At 53.2% G+C, this 15,647-nt stretch overlaps 1 long non-coding RNA gene across 21 annotated transcripts in view; it reads right to left on the bottom strand.

Annotated features, from left to right (window-relative positions):
* Window positions 1-11,319: 11,319 nt before the first annotated feature.
* The window catches only part of LOC116633301, a 69,944-nt gene continuing 65,616 nt past the window's right edge, over window positions 11,320-15,647 (bottom strand). For 15 of the 21 annotated variants that reach the window (XR_004299613.1, XR_004299611.1, XR_004299615.1 and 12 more), the window contains one exon: window positions 11,320-13,827. This is a non-coding gene — a long non-coding RNA (uncharacterized LOC116633301). The remainder of the gene's footprint in view (window positions 13,828-15,647) is intronic. The other 6 variants (XR_004299616.1, XR_004299617.1, XR_004299628.1 and 3 more) reach the window with 2 other exon arrangements.

Raw genomic sequence — 15,647 nt, 5'->3', positions numbered from 1 at the left:
CTGCATGCTGTGACCCAGCCCTGAGGTGCACTGTACTTCTAGCATCTCTCCAAGACAGGATTGTCTCCCCACAGGCAGGCAATCCCCCATGACCCGACATAAAATGGACAGACAAAGGCCGACATCCCTCAGGGCCTGCAAAACTGCCCTGGGGAAACTTGCTGCCTCTGTCCCAAAACACTGCCTCCAGGAAGTCCACCTGATAACGCATTGGCCGCCTGGGGGTAGAAGACAAAATAGCATGCATCATGGGGGTGGGGAAGCAAAAAGAGAAAACCAACACACTCCACGATGGGCCGCCCATTCGCAAATCCAGTAGCGGTGCCGACAGGCATGCTTTTGAACCTGGCGATGTGTCCAGAAAGCCACCTGCACTGCCGCCCAAAGCACCCAACTAGTGCAAGGTTCCGCAGAGGGAACTGAAATCGCTGTGGGCCAGTGCTCCCTAACTAAGAGATAATGACGTCAAGAGTCCCGGGTCCTTCCATCACAACCAGCAGTGATGCCAAGGGGCTGCCTATGGACAGAGGCCACTGAGGCTTAATGGTCCCAGCAGCAAGTCTCATACAAACACTGGGTGCTCTGGGGCCACCCCGGTCCCTTCCTCGGGACTGGCACTAACCCATCCCCTTCCCTTAGGTGGACACTAAGGCTCAGAAGTCAGCCCAAGAATGGGCTGGGTGTGAAGGGTGGGTGGGCCGAATGACCCAAATCTCAGCTAGACACTGACGTTTCTCTTGAGCAGCCTTCCACCGTATCTGGGAGGTGAAGGTCTCTTGCCAGCACCTGGCATCCTGTCAGCCTTACACGAAGCAGGCCCACCCAGGGAAGCGCCGCTTTCTAAACAGAACGGCAGCTCTGAAAGGAAAACCAGTGCATCATCTCCCAAGTCATCATCTCTTCCAGAAAGTTCTCTGAAAGATGCATGGGACGGGGAGGGCGGGAGCACCAGGTCACAAAGAGCAGGAAAAGAGGCAAATGCCCAGTGGCCAACCATGCACCTGCCAGCCCTGCAGCGGTCCTGGCCCTCTGCTGGGTCCCAGAAGTCAGCCTGGTCTCCAAGCAGCCTTCCCAGGAGGGATTTGCTCCTCAGAGAGAGCTTGTCCTTGCATATTCATTACAATCATACAAACACACGAAGGATAACCTCTCTTCAAGTAGCAAACGAGAGTACTGGCAGGAAGGCCACTGGCTCTGGGACAAAGTTGGCATCAGCTCCAGAAGTGAGCCTAAGATAAACAGATCGGATACGTGGGGTCAGCGGGCGGGAGGCATGCGCCGTGTGCGGAGTCCGCACCCATGGGGGAATCGCGTGCCCACTCGGCCCATACCCCCTGCTGCCCCCACCGGTGCCCCTTCCCGAAACCGACAGCCCGAAACCGACAGTACTCTCTAAAGTTCCTGCAGAAGAGGTTGATTCCAGAAAACTTATCATAAACATGGGAAACACACAGAGAACAAAGTTCATTCAAGGTCAGTGAGGCGGTACTGAGAACAGTCTGGAAACAGCACATTAGACGCCGAGGGCGTATCCCATACAAAGCGTGGGGCTACCCTGTGGTCGGCTCCCGTACCCAGAGCCCACAGGGGTACCCACACCATCTCTTCTTGGATGGCGACTTCACGTCGTCGGAGATTTCCCAGCAGCATTTGATACTGAAAACGTGGATTTTCCTCTATGATTAATCATAAATAATGTACTCATAGAAGGAGAATCTACCTTTTAAATACCAAAGAAGGATTCTGTCCAGGAGAACGTGAACCTGTGTTTGAGTCATCAAAAATGAAAGTCACGTAGGGCGGACGAGTTTCCACGCAGAACCCGGACAGCAGACCCGCCACATAATAACCTCCCCAAGTTGGCCTCCCAGTGAGAAATGGCTTCTAAGCCTGTAGGATCCTTGGCGTTTGTCCGTAATTACCATACGATGTGCAGCCCACCACGTTTTCACCTGCCCAGGCCCCGGGGGGCTAGGGGTCGGGTCCCGGGGAGGGGCTCTCGTCCTACAGTCTCCTCCAGAAATACTCCCAAAGCAGCATTTGATACTGAAAACATGGATTTTCCTCTATGATTATCTATGAATCACGTAAACATAGAAGGAATATCCACCTTTTAAATACCAAAGAAAAACTGAGTTCTGGAACGGACAAACATGTGCACAGTTCATCAAAAGTAGAAGCGAGACAGCAAAGCAAGTCGCCTTCGGTCGCGTGGCCCAGCTGTGACGACACGCCACGGTCTCTCTGCCCAGAGGACTCCTCCGCGAGCGGGGGCTTCTAAAGGTGATGGTCGGCAGACATATGGCTCGAACGAAGCACATGTTCCGCGGTCCACCAGCTTTTCACTTACCCTGGCGGGGGGCGCGGCCCTATCTTGCTCCCCTGACCGCGGCTTCAGGCCAGCCATTTTCCCAAAGCAGCATTTGATACTGAAAACGTGGATTTTCCTCTATGATTAACCATCAAACACGTAATCATAGAAGGAAAATCTACCTTTTAAATACCAAAGAAGATTAATCCTGGAAAGCGTGAACCTACGCACAATCCATCAAAAGTGAGAGGCGCGTTGGCTGCCGTGGAGAAACCGTGACCACAGACCCCAGCCTCTTCCCCGAGGTGGCAGCTCGGCAGAGGGGTCGCGAGACAGGGTGGGGGGGTAGGGGTGGGGCGGGGGGCGCGGGGGGTGGTCCGCAGGCATATGGCGCGAAGAAAGCGCATGGGCTGGGGTCCACCATCTTTCCACTTACCCTGGAGGGGCTCACCCCCCCGGCTCCCCTGACGGTGACATCAGTTCAGCCATGCTTCCCAGCAGCATTTGATACTGAAAACGTGGAATTTCCTCTATGTTTAACCATAAATAACATAAACATAGAAGGAATATCCACCTTTTAAATACCAAAGAAGGATTTAGTCCTGTAAAGCCTGAACCTGAGCACAATCCGTCAGAAACAGAGGTAACGCGGGGCGGGCGCGCTCGGCTTCGGCCTGCTGGGGTGGCAGGGTGGTAGTCAGCTCTGAGGACAGCACCTAACCAGAACCTAAGTTTTGGGCTCTGTCTTCCGTTCACTCCCTCTGTTGGCGGGAGGGGTGGGGGGGCGGTACACATTAACCTTCCTCTGTTTCCCCTGGTGGGGGGGGTGGGTTTCGTGTTCAGAAACGTTTTAAAAGCAACTTCAAATATCAAACATGTGGATTTTCCTCTATGATTAACTATAAATCCTGTAAACATAGAAGGAACATCCACCTTCTGAATATCAAACATGGAAAGCCCTAACCTGAACACAATTCATCACGAATAAAAGCATCCCAAGGCAGTCAAGGACCTTTGACACTCTGTGAAGGAACTGTAACACCAGGCCCTGGCCTTGTCGTGTCCAGATAACAGACCTGGTTACCAGGCGCACGATTAGGGGCGGGCCCTGCTCTCCCTCACCCTGGGGAGGATCACCCTAGCATCTCATGGGCATTTCACGGCCATGACTATATCCAAAGCAGGGTCTGGTTCTGAAAAAGGGGACGTACTTCAAAAATTCACCATAAATAAAGCAAGCACAGGAGGGATGACCATTCTTTAAGTTCCAGAAATATCACAGACAAAAGAAAGAAACTCCACAAAGTCCTTAAAGTCAGCCCCAACTCTGAAGCCTGCCTAAGGAACCCAAAGGCAAAGGCCACACAGAAGTGTATGCTGATCGTCGAGCGTCCTTTCACATACCTTAGAGGGATGAGGACACCAAAGAACCTTCCAGAAAAGGAGACTTGTATCCAAAAGGTCCCAGTAGCCAGGATTTGAGAAGTCAATGGGATGGGCTGTTAGGAGTGTATTAGAGAAAGAGATTTCAAATCGCATCTCTTCAAATACAACCAAGGGGCAGCAAAGCATGGTTATTCACCAACCGCTGCCGCCACCCCCTGAAAAACATGGCACAACTTCCAGAAAAATCATCCTTCAGGTGGATTGAACACAGAAACTTACCGAAGTAGGTGCCATCGATCCTCGGTAAAGCACGCATCCAACAGCACCAATGACCCCAGACTCAGTTGTCATCACCGCCAGGAAGTCCTCCTGAAAACAGATTCCAGACTTGGAGACAAGCGGGCCAGGTGGCCTTCTTCGTAAACACAGCACACGCTCTGCGGCCAACCCTCCATTCACAGTCCACAGAGGGGCACCCACACTGATACTGTTTTCCTAAGGCCGGACTTGTTTCCAAAAATGTCTTGCACGTGAAAACCACTGCCTGTCACAAAGGGTGGGGTTGGGCGTTCCTCCTAAGGACAAATAGATACTGAGGATAACGTGGACCAAGGAACAGCCCTCATTTACAAAGAGCCGGAGTCCCCCCCGTCCAGATGCGGCTTGTTGAAGAAGCCACCCTGATCCCCCCGTCCCAGAGCCCCCAAGCACGATCTGTCATAAATAAAGCAAATACACGGGGCTAGGTGTTCTTCACATACCATCAGAGCAAGGCCACGCTCCCTAGGTGAGTGCTGCCCCCAGGAAGCCCGGCAAGAATAATGAGACACGGCTAGTTAGGGGCTCAGAGGGTCTAAGTCATAAATAAAGTACATACCCTCTGTGGCCAACATCAGGTGTGTACCCAGGGGTGGTTCCGGCAAGCACGGCCATGAACGAGGAAGGCATGCTCTCGAGGAGGAATAACCAACCGGCTGGACAATTTTTTTTTTCACTGAAATGCAGGCAGCCAGACAAGATCTGGGATAGATGTAGCGACCAGCCACCGAGCTCCTCCTCAGGTATCCCACGATGGCATAGCCAACCCACCTGTTGTCGCTTCCAAGAGGTCCAGCATCACTCCCCAGGTGTCCTGATAGGGCTAAAATGTTGGTTAGGGTACCAAATGTCAGGGAGCTGAGAGTCCTGTCTGCTCATGGCATGGCTACCTCCCCTCCCCTGCCACCCTCATTCCCTCCTGGAATGCCCTTCCCTAAAGTGCTTCTTGAATAAACCACTTGCCCCCAAATCCTGAGGAGCCCTCGCCAGGTGTAAGGAAAAAGTATGTGTTAATCATAGCAGTGTGGCCTCCAGGAGGATGGAAGAAAGATAAGTCAGAGCGTATGTCCAGGGGAGCTGGGGAAACCCCTGACCACTAGCTGAGACCGGAGACAGGGGCATTTGAAGAGTCAAAGACCCCACAGTCTCTCTCTCTCTCACCCATTTGGAAACCTCCCCCGAACAACCTGGTATTTCACACCTCTAAAAAACAGTTATTGTTAAAATAAAATTACATTAAACTAAGTTACACACTAAAACATCAGTACACCTGCCACATATTTGTAAAAATTCCCACGATCGTCTCGTATTTGTCATTTCAATTTTTGCAGCCTATGTCTGTCTTATCGCTTCCCCGTAGAGGTTAAGCTTTGGAAACCAAGGGGCTGGAAAGTGTATATTTGGGATTCTTCTCAAACTCTGAAAACCATTATTAAACATTTTTTTGTTCACATTTCTTTGTCAATTTTTCAAAGCAACTGGTGTCACAGAACCTAACTTTCCACATTTATAGATTTACCTTCGGCAACAGGATTATATGGTGATTCATTCAATAAATTCTCAGATCTCAAAATAAATAAATGAAGGAAAACACTTGCCATCTGGTCAACCATCTGTTCTCATACCCTCCGAGTGGGGGAGAGGATCTCACACTCACACCCATTCCTGAACCTGACACCACATGCCGCGGGTCCTTCAAGAAGGCATTTGATGAGGAAAAGAGATCAACCGTGCAATATCTGCCATAAACAAAGCAAATACATCACGGACAACCTCCTTTCGAACATCTCAGACCAGCTTCTGTGACCTTGCTTCTCCTCCAGCTGCCAGGGAATCCTCCTGCAAAGGAGACAGAGGGTGAGGGCTCGCGCACAGGGAGCACGCACCAGCCAAGATATGCTGCTCCCTCGGGGCCTCTCTCCGGCCTACCTGGGGTGCTGCAGGGAACAGCGGCCCTCCCTGACATTAGCAGCAGGATTCAGAAGCCCGCCAAGATGGAAAGTGAGGATCAATGGAAAGAGTACTGTACCTTTCACGTTTCTCGGACATAAAACAAAGGCATCATGGGACAGCAGTTCTTCCCATTCAACAGGTGCCTCAGAACCAGAATCCCCTCCAGGAGCATCTCCTCTGGGCTGCAGAGACGCTGCAGAGACTCCTCTGGGCTGCAGAGGGTCCACAGGCCAGGTGGTACAAGGCATGCACAGGACGCACACGCAGCCCGCCCGCTACGCTGAGCTCAGAAACCCGGGGGGACGTGCTCCCATGGCTGGCTGTCCCTGAGGCTGGCCCCCCATCATCTAGGATGGGCCTAGAAGATTCAGCAGGTTAACTACGTGTGCCCCATCTTGGAAGGCCTTTCTTCACAGGCTACCGACGAGCCTGACGCAAAGACTGCTGCTTCTCTTCCCAAGGTGTTTTTGCCTCCAGGAGGATCTCTGAAGGGAGGACCGGCCCTGGAGGACGGATGGACCAGGGGCTACGGCCGCGCAGGCATCTGCTTGGGCCGGCGCTGGGGGCTGCTGGCAAGCTCCCTTCCCGGAAATCGGTCGGTGCCGGGCTTCGGTGATGGGATATGATACTCAAACAGAAGTGCACCCGTATTTTTCGTCATAAATAAAGCGAAGAAACACGGATAACCTCTTTTCTAGTACCAAAATGTAGCCCCAAGAGTGACCCCGTGTGGCATCCTGTCCCAGCTGACAGAGCTCCAGGGACTCCTCCTAGGGAAGACAGAAACGGAGGGTGAGCGGCCGACGCGACCATGACCGCCACGCGCACACTCTGGACCATGACCCATTACTTACCCCAGGGAGCTCCTGACACCACCGAGACGCTCCGCTCAAACATCCTTTCCTCCCAGTCAGATCTGGCACTGAAAAGAGGCTGGCCAAGAATGACTCGTCACGAGTACAGTGAATTCATTTGGGGAAACCTCTCTTCAAGTACCACAGAACAGAGCCGTCCGTGGAGCCCCGGGGCCCCCTCCTCCAGGAAGATGGCCTAAGGATGGATTAGCGTGGAGGCTGAGAGACCCGGACAGCAGGATCACTCACGAGGCACATGTCCTGCAGTCACATCCATTCTGTGGTCCTGCCCGGGGGCCGACAGCGACGTCTCTTCTCTGCTGACAGCACCGAGGTGCCCGGGGCTGGGAACCTGGAAAAAGTCAGGCTGGGGGGTGGTTAGTCCTAACATAACGACCACCCTGGGGAACCCCTCTCCCAGAACCACAGGGACAGCCGCCTTCCACCACAGTTGGTGTCCCCAATCAATTCCACTATGCACGTGTGGGTGACCGTCCGCCAGGTGACACATCACAGTTCAACTACATCCACCTGGCAGCCGTCTGCTCACATCTCTGGAGGGAGCTGGTGGATGGTTTTCACTGGCTACTTGTCTGTAGGGCTGTAGCAGTGTTTTGGCTGTTGTCACCTGAGCTCCTTTCAAATGTTAGGGGGATTCTTCAGGAGCGAGCCTGGAAGTAGGTCTCCCCAGCCCCCCTGCACTGGGGAGCTGGCATGGGACCGAGGCCTCCCCAGCTGCACCTGTCCTTCGAGGTGGACATTGCCCGTGGTTGGGCTGCAGGTGGCCCGACGCCGCACGTCCCTGACCCTGCCAACACGCGGGCCAAGGGGCAGACCCTCCACGTACATACAGAGATGGGCGGTGACACCACGGTCCCTTCTCCACAGTTCCGCTGGGCCCAGGGAGCTCTTCAAGGTGAGATTTGATACCGAGAAAGAAGTGCACCATGTTTGTTTCGACACATATCAAGCGAAAATAACACGGGCAACTTCTTCCCAGGCACCAGAGGCGGGCGCGTGCACACTCACTCCCTCTGGCCGTCCACCTGCGGGAGAAAGGACACCGAGGGTCAGAGCCGGGTCAGCGCCATCCATCCCACGCGTGCGCGAAAGCAGGGGGGCGCCAGCTCACCTGGGCAGGGGCAGCACATCCGGGACACCCTCGCAGGCGAAGCTGACACCGAGTCAGGTGGGGCGTGCGGTCGTCCCTGTGGGTGAAGCAGACCAGTCCCTCGGCTCCACGACCCCAGTTCGTCCTCCCGGGGGGGAATCAACCATCACGGCAGACGGGTTCCAGAGTATTTACTGTGAACTCCACAGATGCTCCTGGAGAGCGGCACTCCGGAGAAAACAGGACAGTCTGCACCCCGAAAGAGAGTTTCTCCCACGAGTCGGTGGTTCTGGGACGGCCTCCTCTTAAGGGACAGGAGACCGAGGATATTGAAGTAGGCAAAACATGCCACCAGCCCAGCATCAGCTCTCCTGTGTGTCCCGTGGTTCTGATGGCATCCCCTCCTCAAAGCAGCTTCTGGTTCCTTCGAGGCACGGCTGGGCCCTAAAACACCAGCAGTCTAGAGTTTAGTATGACTTGTGGTGAATACAGCAAACCCGTCAAGAGAGGGCCAAAGGGCACCAGGTGCGAGGAAAAACGTCTTCCCCAAAGTGCACAGCATGTCCAGGAAAGTCCTCCGAGGAGAGAGGGAGTCTGAGGGTGAATGGGTCAAGGGAGATGCTTTGGGGTCTGCCATCCTTCAGCTGCCCCGGAGAGGGGCCCATGCCAGTGGCCCTGCCCTGGATACAAAACACATTAATCAGGAATTGTCATTCATAAATTAATACATTTAAAGTACAAACATGGTAAGTTCATAAGAAAAAGTCACTTTTTACTAAGAATCTGCCTTAGATAGGATAACAAGGATAGCTGAACCAAGAGACACACATCACTGAAAAAAAAAAATGCACGAGGCTCTCATCTGCTTTTAGCCCAAGTAAGATAAAACCCAACTCAAACTGGCTTAAACAATAAAGAGATTTTTAGGTTCTATATAACTCAAAGGCTTATATAACCCACAAGTGAAGAGGCAGGGCAAGCTTCAGGCAGGGTTTGATCCAGGGGCTCAAATAATGTCACCCAGGTCCTGGTTCCTCTCTAACTCCTCAATCTATGCCTTTTATGGTACACATTTCCCTCTCTGGGGCTGCACAGCTCTGCCATGCCCAGACCCAGGCCCTCTCCTCTTGGTCATTAAATGGCCGTGGGAGCATCAAGGTTCACACTACAATGTCACATGGTGGAAGGGTCCATACAGGGTCTACTCTGGAAGCTCTCACAGGAAATGGAGAAACACTTCCTTTCCCAGAAGCCTCAGGAAACACCTGGCATCTCATTAGCTCAGTGTAAAGAGTTAGGGGCCCATCTTTGGATCAATTGCAACAGCAAACAGAGAGGGATAAAGCAACTCACTTAATCCTGGGGTGGTGTGTGTATGGTGTGAGGAGATGGGGGTGGGAAGGGGGTTCAGTCCAACCCAGGCCACACGGCAGGAAGAGGGGCGCTTGCAGGACCAAAATCAGGGGAAACCGAGGAAGGGGGAAAACATGCAGGGTAGCAAAAATCTTGACCCAAGTCCACAACAACAGCCCACGTGCCTTCCCTGAAGTTGGCGCCCAAACCAAGCAGTCCTCGAGGCAGATTTGGATACTGAAAAAGAAGTGCACCGCGAATGTTTCGTCACAAATAAAGCGAAAAAAACACGGGCAACTTCTCATTAAGTACCGCACATCGTGTCAGAGCGGCTGGGCGGCACGGCTTCCGGGCAGGCGGCACGCCGTCATGGGATGCGTGCCACGGAGGTCTAATGTTGGTCAAAAACACACAAAATGGCTCATGGGCAACATGGCCTCGAATGAAATGGAAAGACCCTGGGCCCTGACCGCTATCGCCTCTGCTGATCAGCCCTAGCTCGAGGTGGTGCTCGCGCTGCAAAGAGGACATGGAGGTTACTGAGTTATGAATGAGTAATAAAGGAAACCCAAGTTCTCAGTGGCCCGTGAGGACCACCGGCCCATTGGCTCCATGCACTCACCGTCCCCGCATCTGCACCTCGCCACGACGGCCTCGTAGCTGGTGTGTACGCCCACCCCTTGTCTTTGGGCTTGGCCAAATGATCGGCTTCGGCCAAATACACATGGGCAGAAATGGACCAGTTGTAAGTATCAGTGTTAAGGAGCCACTTACTTTCTTGTGCACCTGCCATCGGTGTGGGAACAACGAGTTGGCCAGCCCCAGGGGACGGGGAGAGATGTCCCCTCCTACCTTCACTGCACAGAGTAGGCCTGTCTCCACAAGTTGTCCTGAGGCGTGGGGGGAAGGGATGCCTTGGATTACAGGGCCAGGAGACATGTGCTAAACAGAACACGTGCTCTCGGGGGAAAACATCCACAGCCATACCTCCGGTGATGAGGTCCCCTCCCTCAAGTCGGTGTCACAGCCAGAATGCCTCTCCGATTGAAGCCAACACTGAAAAGCATCCAGTCCGTTTGGGTCCTCACAAGTCAAGCAAAGCTGGACAACACACACAGAGCTGAGTGATGACAACAAAGCCTCTTTCCCCGAGTTAATGAGCATGGACTTGAAACCCGCCCAGAGAAGGGCTTAATTCGAAGAGGTAATGACCCAGGAGGGGCTCATCAAAACCACACTTGGAGCTCCTCAGGCACCCATCCGCTCATTCACCAGTCATGGTGTGGACACCAATGGCCCTGCCTGGAATCTGGCTTCACATCCAGGAAATCCTCTGGGGTAAAGTTTCCCGCTGAAAAAGAGACGGGCCGTGGAACATTCATCATCGACACAACAGACTTGCTCTGTTCGGATACCACAGAATAGAGCTGACTTCACAGCCACAGACACTCCCCACCTTAGCACTACGGTGCACACATGCCCTCCCACCGACCATCCCGAGGACAGACTGGACCCATGCGCCAGGTGATACACACATCCGGCCTTCAACGCGCGCGGTGGGGTGGGCCCCCCGCTGGTGGGGGCCCTGATAGCAAGGCCTCTTCCTTGACCTTGTCTGTAGTCAGGTAGACAGTCCTGGGCAGGATCTGAGCCTGAAAGAGAAGATTATTGACTAATGATTGCTGTATTTATTTTAAAAAGATGAGACGGGGATCCCGCTGGACCAAAACGGTGACCCCTGTGTAAACACTGCATTCATATTGGCCCCAAACCCTCCTACATCTTCACCAAAGTCTCCACGTGCACCAAGATGTCATCCCACAGATGAACTGGGCGCTGATGGATAGTCAAACGGGTGACCTACAGCATAAATGAAGTGCACGTCACCGGTCTACCACCCTCTCAGCTACCCTGGAAAGCGGCTGCCATTACAGTCCCTTCAATGACGCGGCTGGTGTGTCCAGAAAGCCATCCGAGCGAGACCCCCCCCCCCCCGAAGAGCCACCACCCCCCGTGAGTCATCAAACAGACGAAAACCACAGGGCGCCACCTCCCTCCACTGCAAACACATGGGCCCTTTCCCAAACATGGCCTCCTTTCCAAGGAGCTGTCCACGGGAGGGCGGGGTCCCGAGGGCCACACGCTGCACCGCCCTCCACCCCGCGACCCATGTCACCCGGTCCGCCTTCCTTGTGCCTACTCAGAGTGAAGCTGGCACTTTCCCTTCCCTGAAGGCCGCATCGGGAACAGGAAGTGCCTCCAGGGTGGGGTTTGATACTAAAAAAGAGGTTTCCCGTGTATGTTTCATCATAAATAAAGAGAAGACAACACGGACGACCTCTCCTTCGAGTATCGAAGATTAGCACTGATAAAAAACAAAAACAGAACAAAAAACAACCACAAAAACGGAAAACACAAAAACAAAACTGCTGAATCTTCACCGACGCTGGTGTGACCTCTGGGGACTTTTCCTGAGTCTACGCTGCAGGAACCCCGAAGTCACGTGCCCTATTCAAGTGTCCTGCAGTGGTTTCTGGACATCAGCCAAGAAACCCTTTAAAACTGATACTGGAAAGAGGTCACCCATGAAATATTTTCCAGCAATACAGAGAACGTTTAGTGTACAACCTCCCTCCAGTTATTGGAGCTTTCCTGCTGATGGCGCCACGGTCTCCTGGAAGTCCACAGGCCTCCAAGAGTTGGCATCCCAAGTGAGGTCGGTGCATCAGGAGAGAGTTCAGCGATTGAGCCCGCATTTTGTGGTCCCAGGGCAGCGCCGTGGTCTGCAGTGGGCTGACAGCCAGGGCCCTGCGCTGAACGGGCCACGCAGTCTTCCAGGCTAAGGTGTGGTTGTAAAACCAGATGTACAGGACGGGGTTAGTCGTAAGTCAAGTGAGTGCCCACTACAACCTCCCATGGGGTAGGGGAGAGGAGTGGGGAACAGGGCCAGGCCCCTGCCCTCCAGGTGAAACCCCGTTCAGTGCCCTCCACTGCTTTCCACTTAAGTTGGTACCAATGAGGAATGAAAACAAATCGCCTTTCCTGAAGTCAGTTACCCAAATGTTGGCACCAACTCTGGGCTGGCTTTTCTGGTTTGCTGCCAAACACATTTGACCCTAATTTTTTCATCACAGGGGGAATATTGAGATCTCCAGACTCTCTGCGGCCCCAGCAGGGAGGGAGGCCAGCCGAGACCCTGAGAGGCCTGGAGAGAGGAGTCACACCCCCAGGGAAAGCAAGCCTCAGGCCTCCTCTTACGAAGTTGTAGGACTGTGCCCTCTCTTCTCTCCCAGGCCGGCCTGGTGAGCCTCTGCCACATCTCACCTTTCTCTCTCGTGCGTCGGGCTCTTTCCGGGTGGGTGGGATGGCGCGGGTGCATCAGCGGATGTGAAAGATTGGGTTGTGCCCGTCACCGTCACCACCGCATGTGCTCTGGCTCTCGAAAAACAAAGTGGGGTTGAGTGGAAATGACCTGGGCCTTCTTAAGGACCCCATGCCCTCCCCCAAATGCCGCAGAAGAGTCCAGAACCGGGAGTCCTGGCATACTGCCATCAACACCAACACACTGCCGACAATCTACCTCTGTGCCTTAGTTCTAGGGCCGGCCAAGAGCCACCTCCCCTCCCAAAGGCTGACGTCGCCTCCACAGAGTCCTCCTGGGAAGGACTGGCAAGGAGCACCAGCGTCAGACACGACGTGCAGAGCGAGGGAAGCCTAGGCGTTAGCTCGCTCACCCGGGACTGGGGCCCACCACTTCCATCTTGTGCGGGAAGTCTCGCAAACTGGCATCTGATACTGAAGAGTAGTCAGGCGAATGACTTGTCCTAGAAGAAACAAACACACCAAAGGGAGCCTCTCCTCGAGTACCATGGAGAAGAACCATCCACAGAAACCCAGCTTCTTCCCTGACATCAGCATCGCCTCCTAAGGGTTGATCAGATTCAACGGCCAGTGGACCAGGTGTGTCCTTGGTAAATCCCACGGCCTGTAGTTAACTAGCGGCTCACTTCTCCCAGATCAGGGATGAGGACAAGGCCTTTCCCCTAAACTGGCGTAACAGCTGGAATTTCTCCAGATTTAAACTAAATCAACACCAGAATTCTTGTTAGAAATAAACAGGTCCCATCCCAGACCAATGTCAGGGACCCAGTCCCCACTCCCTGACACAAAGGTCTCAGCTTGATCTCAGAATAATCTTTTTTTTCCCCAGAGATGTCATTATGTCCAGAACATCTTTTCAGAATGAACTGGAAGCTGGGGGGCAGTGGTCCAGGCCACCTACATGGTCTCTCCAGGGCATGCTCTCTGTGCAGTGGGCATCTACCTAATGTGGGCTGGGCTAACTCCAAGCCCATCACCAAAGGGGACAAAAGCCAGCCAGCCTTCATAGTGGGACTGGATACTGAACGAGGCTGGCTGTGTAGGACTCCTCAAAGCAAGATAAATGCAAGCCCTGATAACCTACCTTCGTGTTCTGGGGCATGGAGCTGTCACGGGGACCACTGTCTTCCTCCAGGTTGGCATCACCTTGGGAAGTCCTCCTAAGAATGGATAAGATATTGAAGGTTAGTAGAATAGGGGACAAAAGTCAGAAATCTGGGATAGGCTTTGTGGTCAAGCACGTATTCGTGTCCACAGTGCCCATTCCCTAAAGCTGGGATCTGGACCAGAAGGCCTCCAAGGTGAGACTGATGCTGGAAAAGAGGTTAACCGGGTGTGTTTCGTTCTCATTAAAGAAACAGAAACCCAGAAAACCTCTCTTAAGGGTACCACTGATTATCACTGACAAGAACACCACTGATCCTTCCCCAGACTTGACATTCAGTTCTGGAAGTCCTGTTAATATGGATTGGACACCACTGGTTAGTGTAACAGGTGACATTAGTCATAAATATAAGGCACAGGCTTTGTGGTCAACCACTTATTTCCGCCCACTGGATGGGAGCTGACAGTAACGCCCTTCCTGAAGCTGGGATCTGGACCAGAAGGCCTCCAAGATGGGATCTGATACTGGAAAAGAGGTTAACCAGGTGTGTTTCATCCTCATTAAAGAAACAGAAACCCAGAAAACCTCTCTTCAGGTACCACTGATTAACACTGACAAGAACACCACTGATCCTTCCCCAGACTTGACATTCAGTTCTGGAAGTCCTGTTAATAGGGAGTTGGACACTGCGCATGAGTCAGTTTGCTGATGTAAGCCATTCGTTCAACGTATGCTGTCCGTCAACCATCTATCCAAGTACCCCAGTGGAGCGGACCCCAATAGCATCCTGAACTTCCTGAAGTTGGCACGCTCTACAGAGAGGCTGGTCACAAGAGCTGACACATGTATGGTTAACCCCCCAGGGCCAGAGAGAGACACAGATGCCTCAAGCCAAGGCTGGCTCCCCAAAAGGTCTTCCCAAGCCTCCCTGGATCCTGAGGTGCATGGGCCAAGTGACTTTGGTCGTAAATAAAGTGCACATACTCTGGTCAGCGGCTCACTCGAGTACTTTGGGGTGGTGCAGACAGCATGCTCCTTTGCCTGCATTTGGACGGCCTCACATTTAGGAAGCCCTCCAAGGAGAGGCCCTCCTACTAAAAAATAAGTCCAAGTTTTGCCATATCTGGCCCACTGTGTGGTGGACGCCTTGCAGACGCTCTATCTTCCATGTCTAGAGGAGCCCGGCTGGCCCTGGTTTATTGTCTCTTTCCCCAAAGTCGGCACTTCTTCCGGAAGTTCTCCAAGAGGAGATCAGATACTGAGGGTTAGTGGACCAGGTCACAAACGGCACAAATAAAGCGTGTGCTCTCTGGTCAACCATCTCATGTACCCAGACACGTGTCGATGCCACTCTCCTTGTCCGCAAAGTTATCCCTGCCCTTGAAGCCGCCAAGCCAGAGGGGTTTGCTGAGAAAAAGGCTGCCACACATGAGTTATCATCACACACAAGACAAAGGAACGCATCACAAACCCCGCGGAGTTGCAGTGAGCGCAGAACTAGTGTCCCCACCCCACAGTTGATGTTAGCTCCAGGAAAGCTTGCAAGGCGGGATTAGATACTGCAAAGAGGTCGACCGTGTAATGTGCGCCATAAATAAAGCGAACGCGCCACGGACCACCTCTCTCCAAGTACCAAGCAGCAGCAGGACTGACACCAGGACAGTGGCTCTTCCTCAAAGCTGATATCCCCCTCCTGGAAGTCTTCCAAGGCGAGATGTGATATTGAGAAGAAGTAGACCATGTGTCCTACGTCATAAATAAAGCGTACACACCATGGTCAACCGCATCTTCAAATACCATGAAGGGACGCGGAACCCGCCTCTCTTCCCTTAATTTGGTATCACCTCCAGGAACCCCTTGGCAATCAATGAGCGT

This window comes from Phoca vitulina, unplaced genomic scaffold (genome assembly GCF_004348235.1).
Source record: "Phoca vitulina isolate PV1807 unplaced genomic scaffold, GSC_HSeal_1.0 scaffold7, whole genome shotgun sequence".
Classification (NCBI taxonomy): Eukaryota; Metazoa; Chordata; class Mammalia; order Carnivora; family Phocidae; genus Phoca; species Phoca vitulina.
Note: the sequence above shows the minus strand (reverse complement) of the source record. Positions and strands in the feature narration are given on the sequence as shown.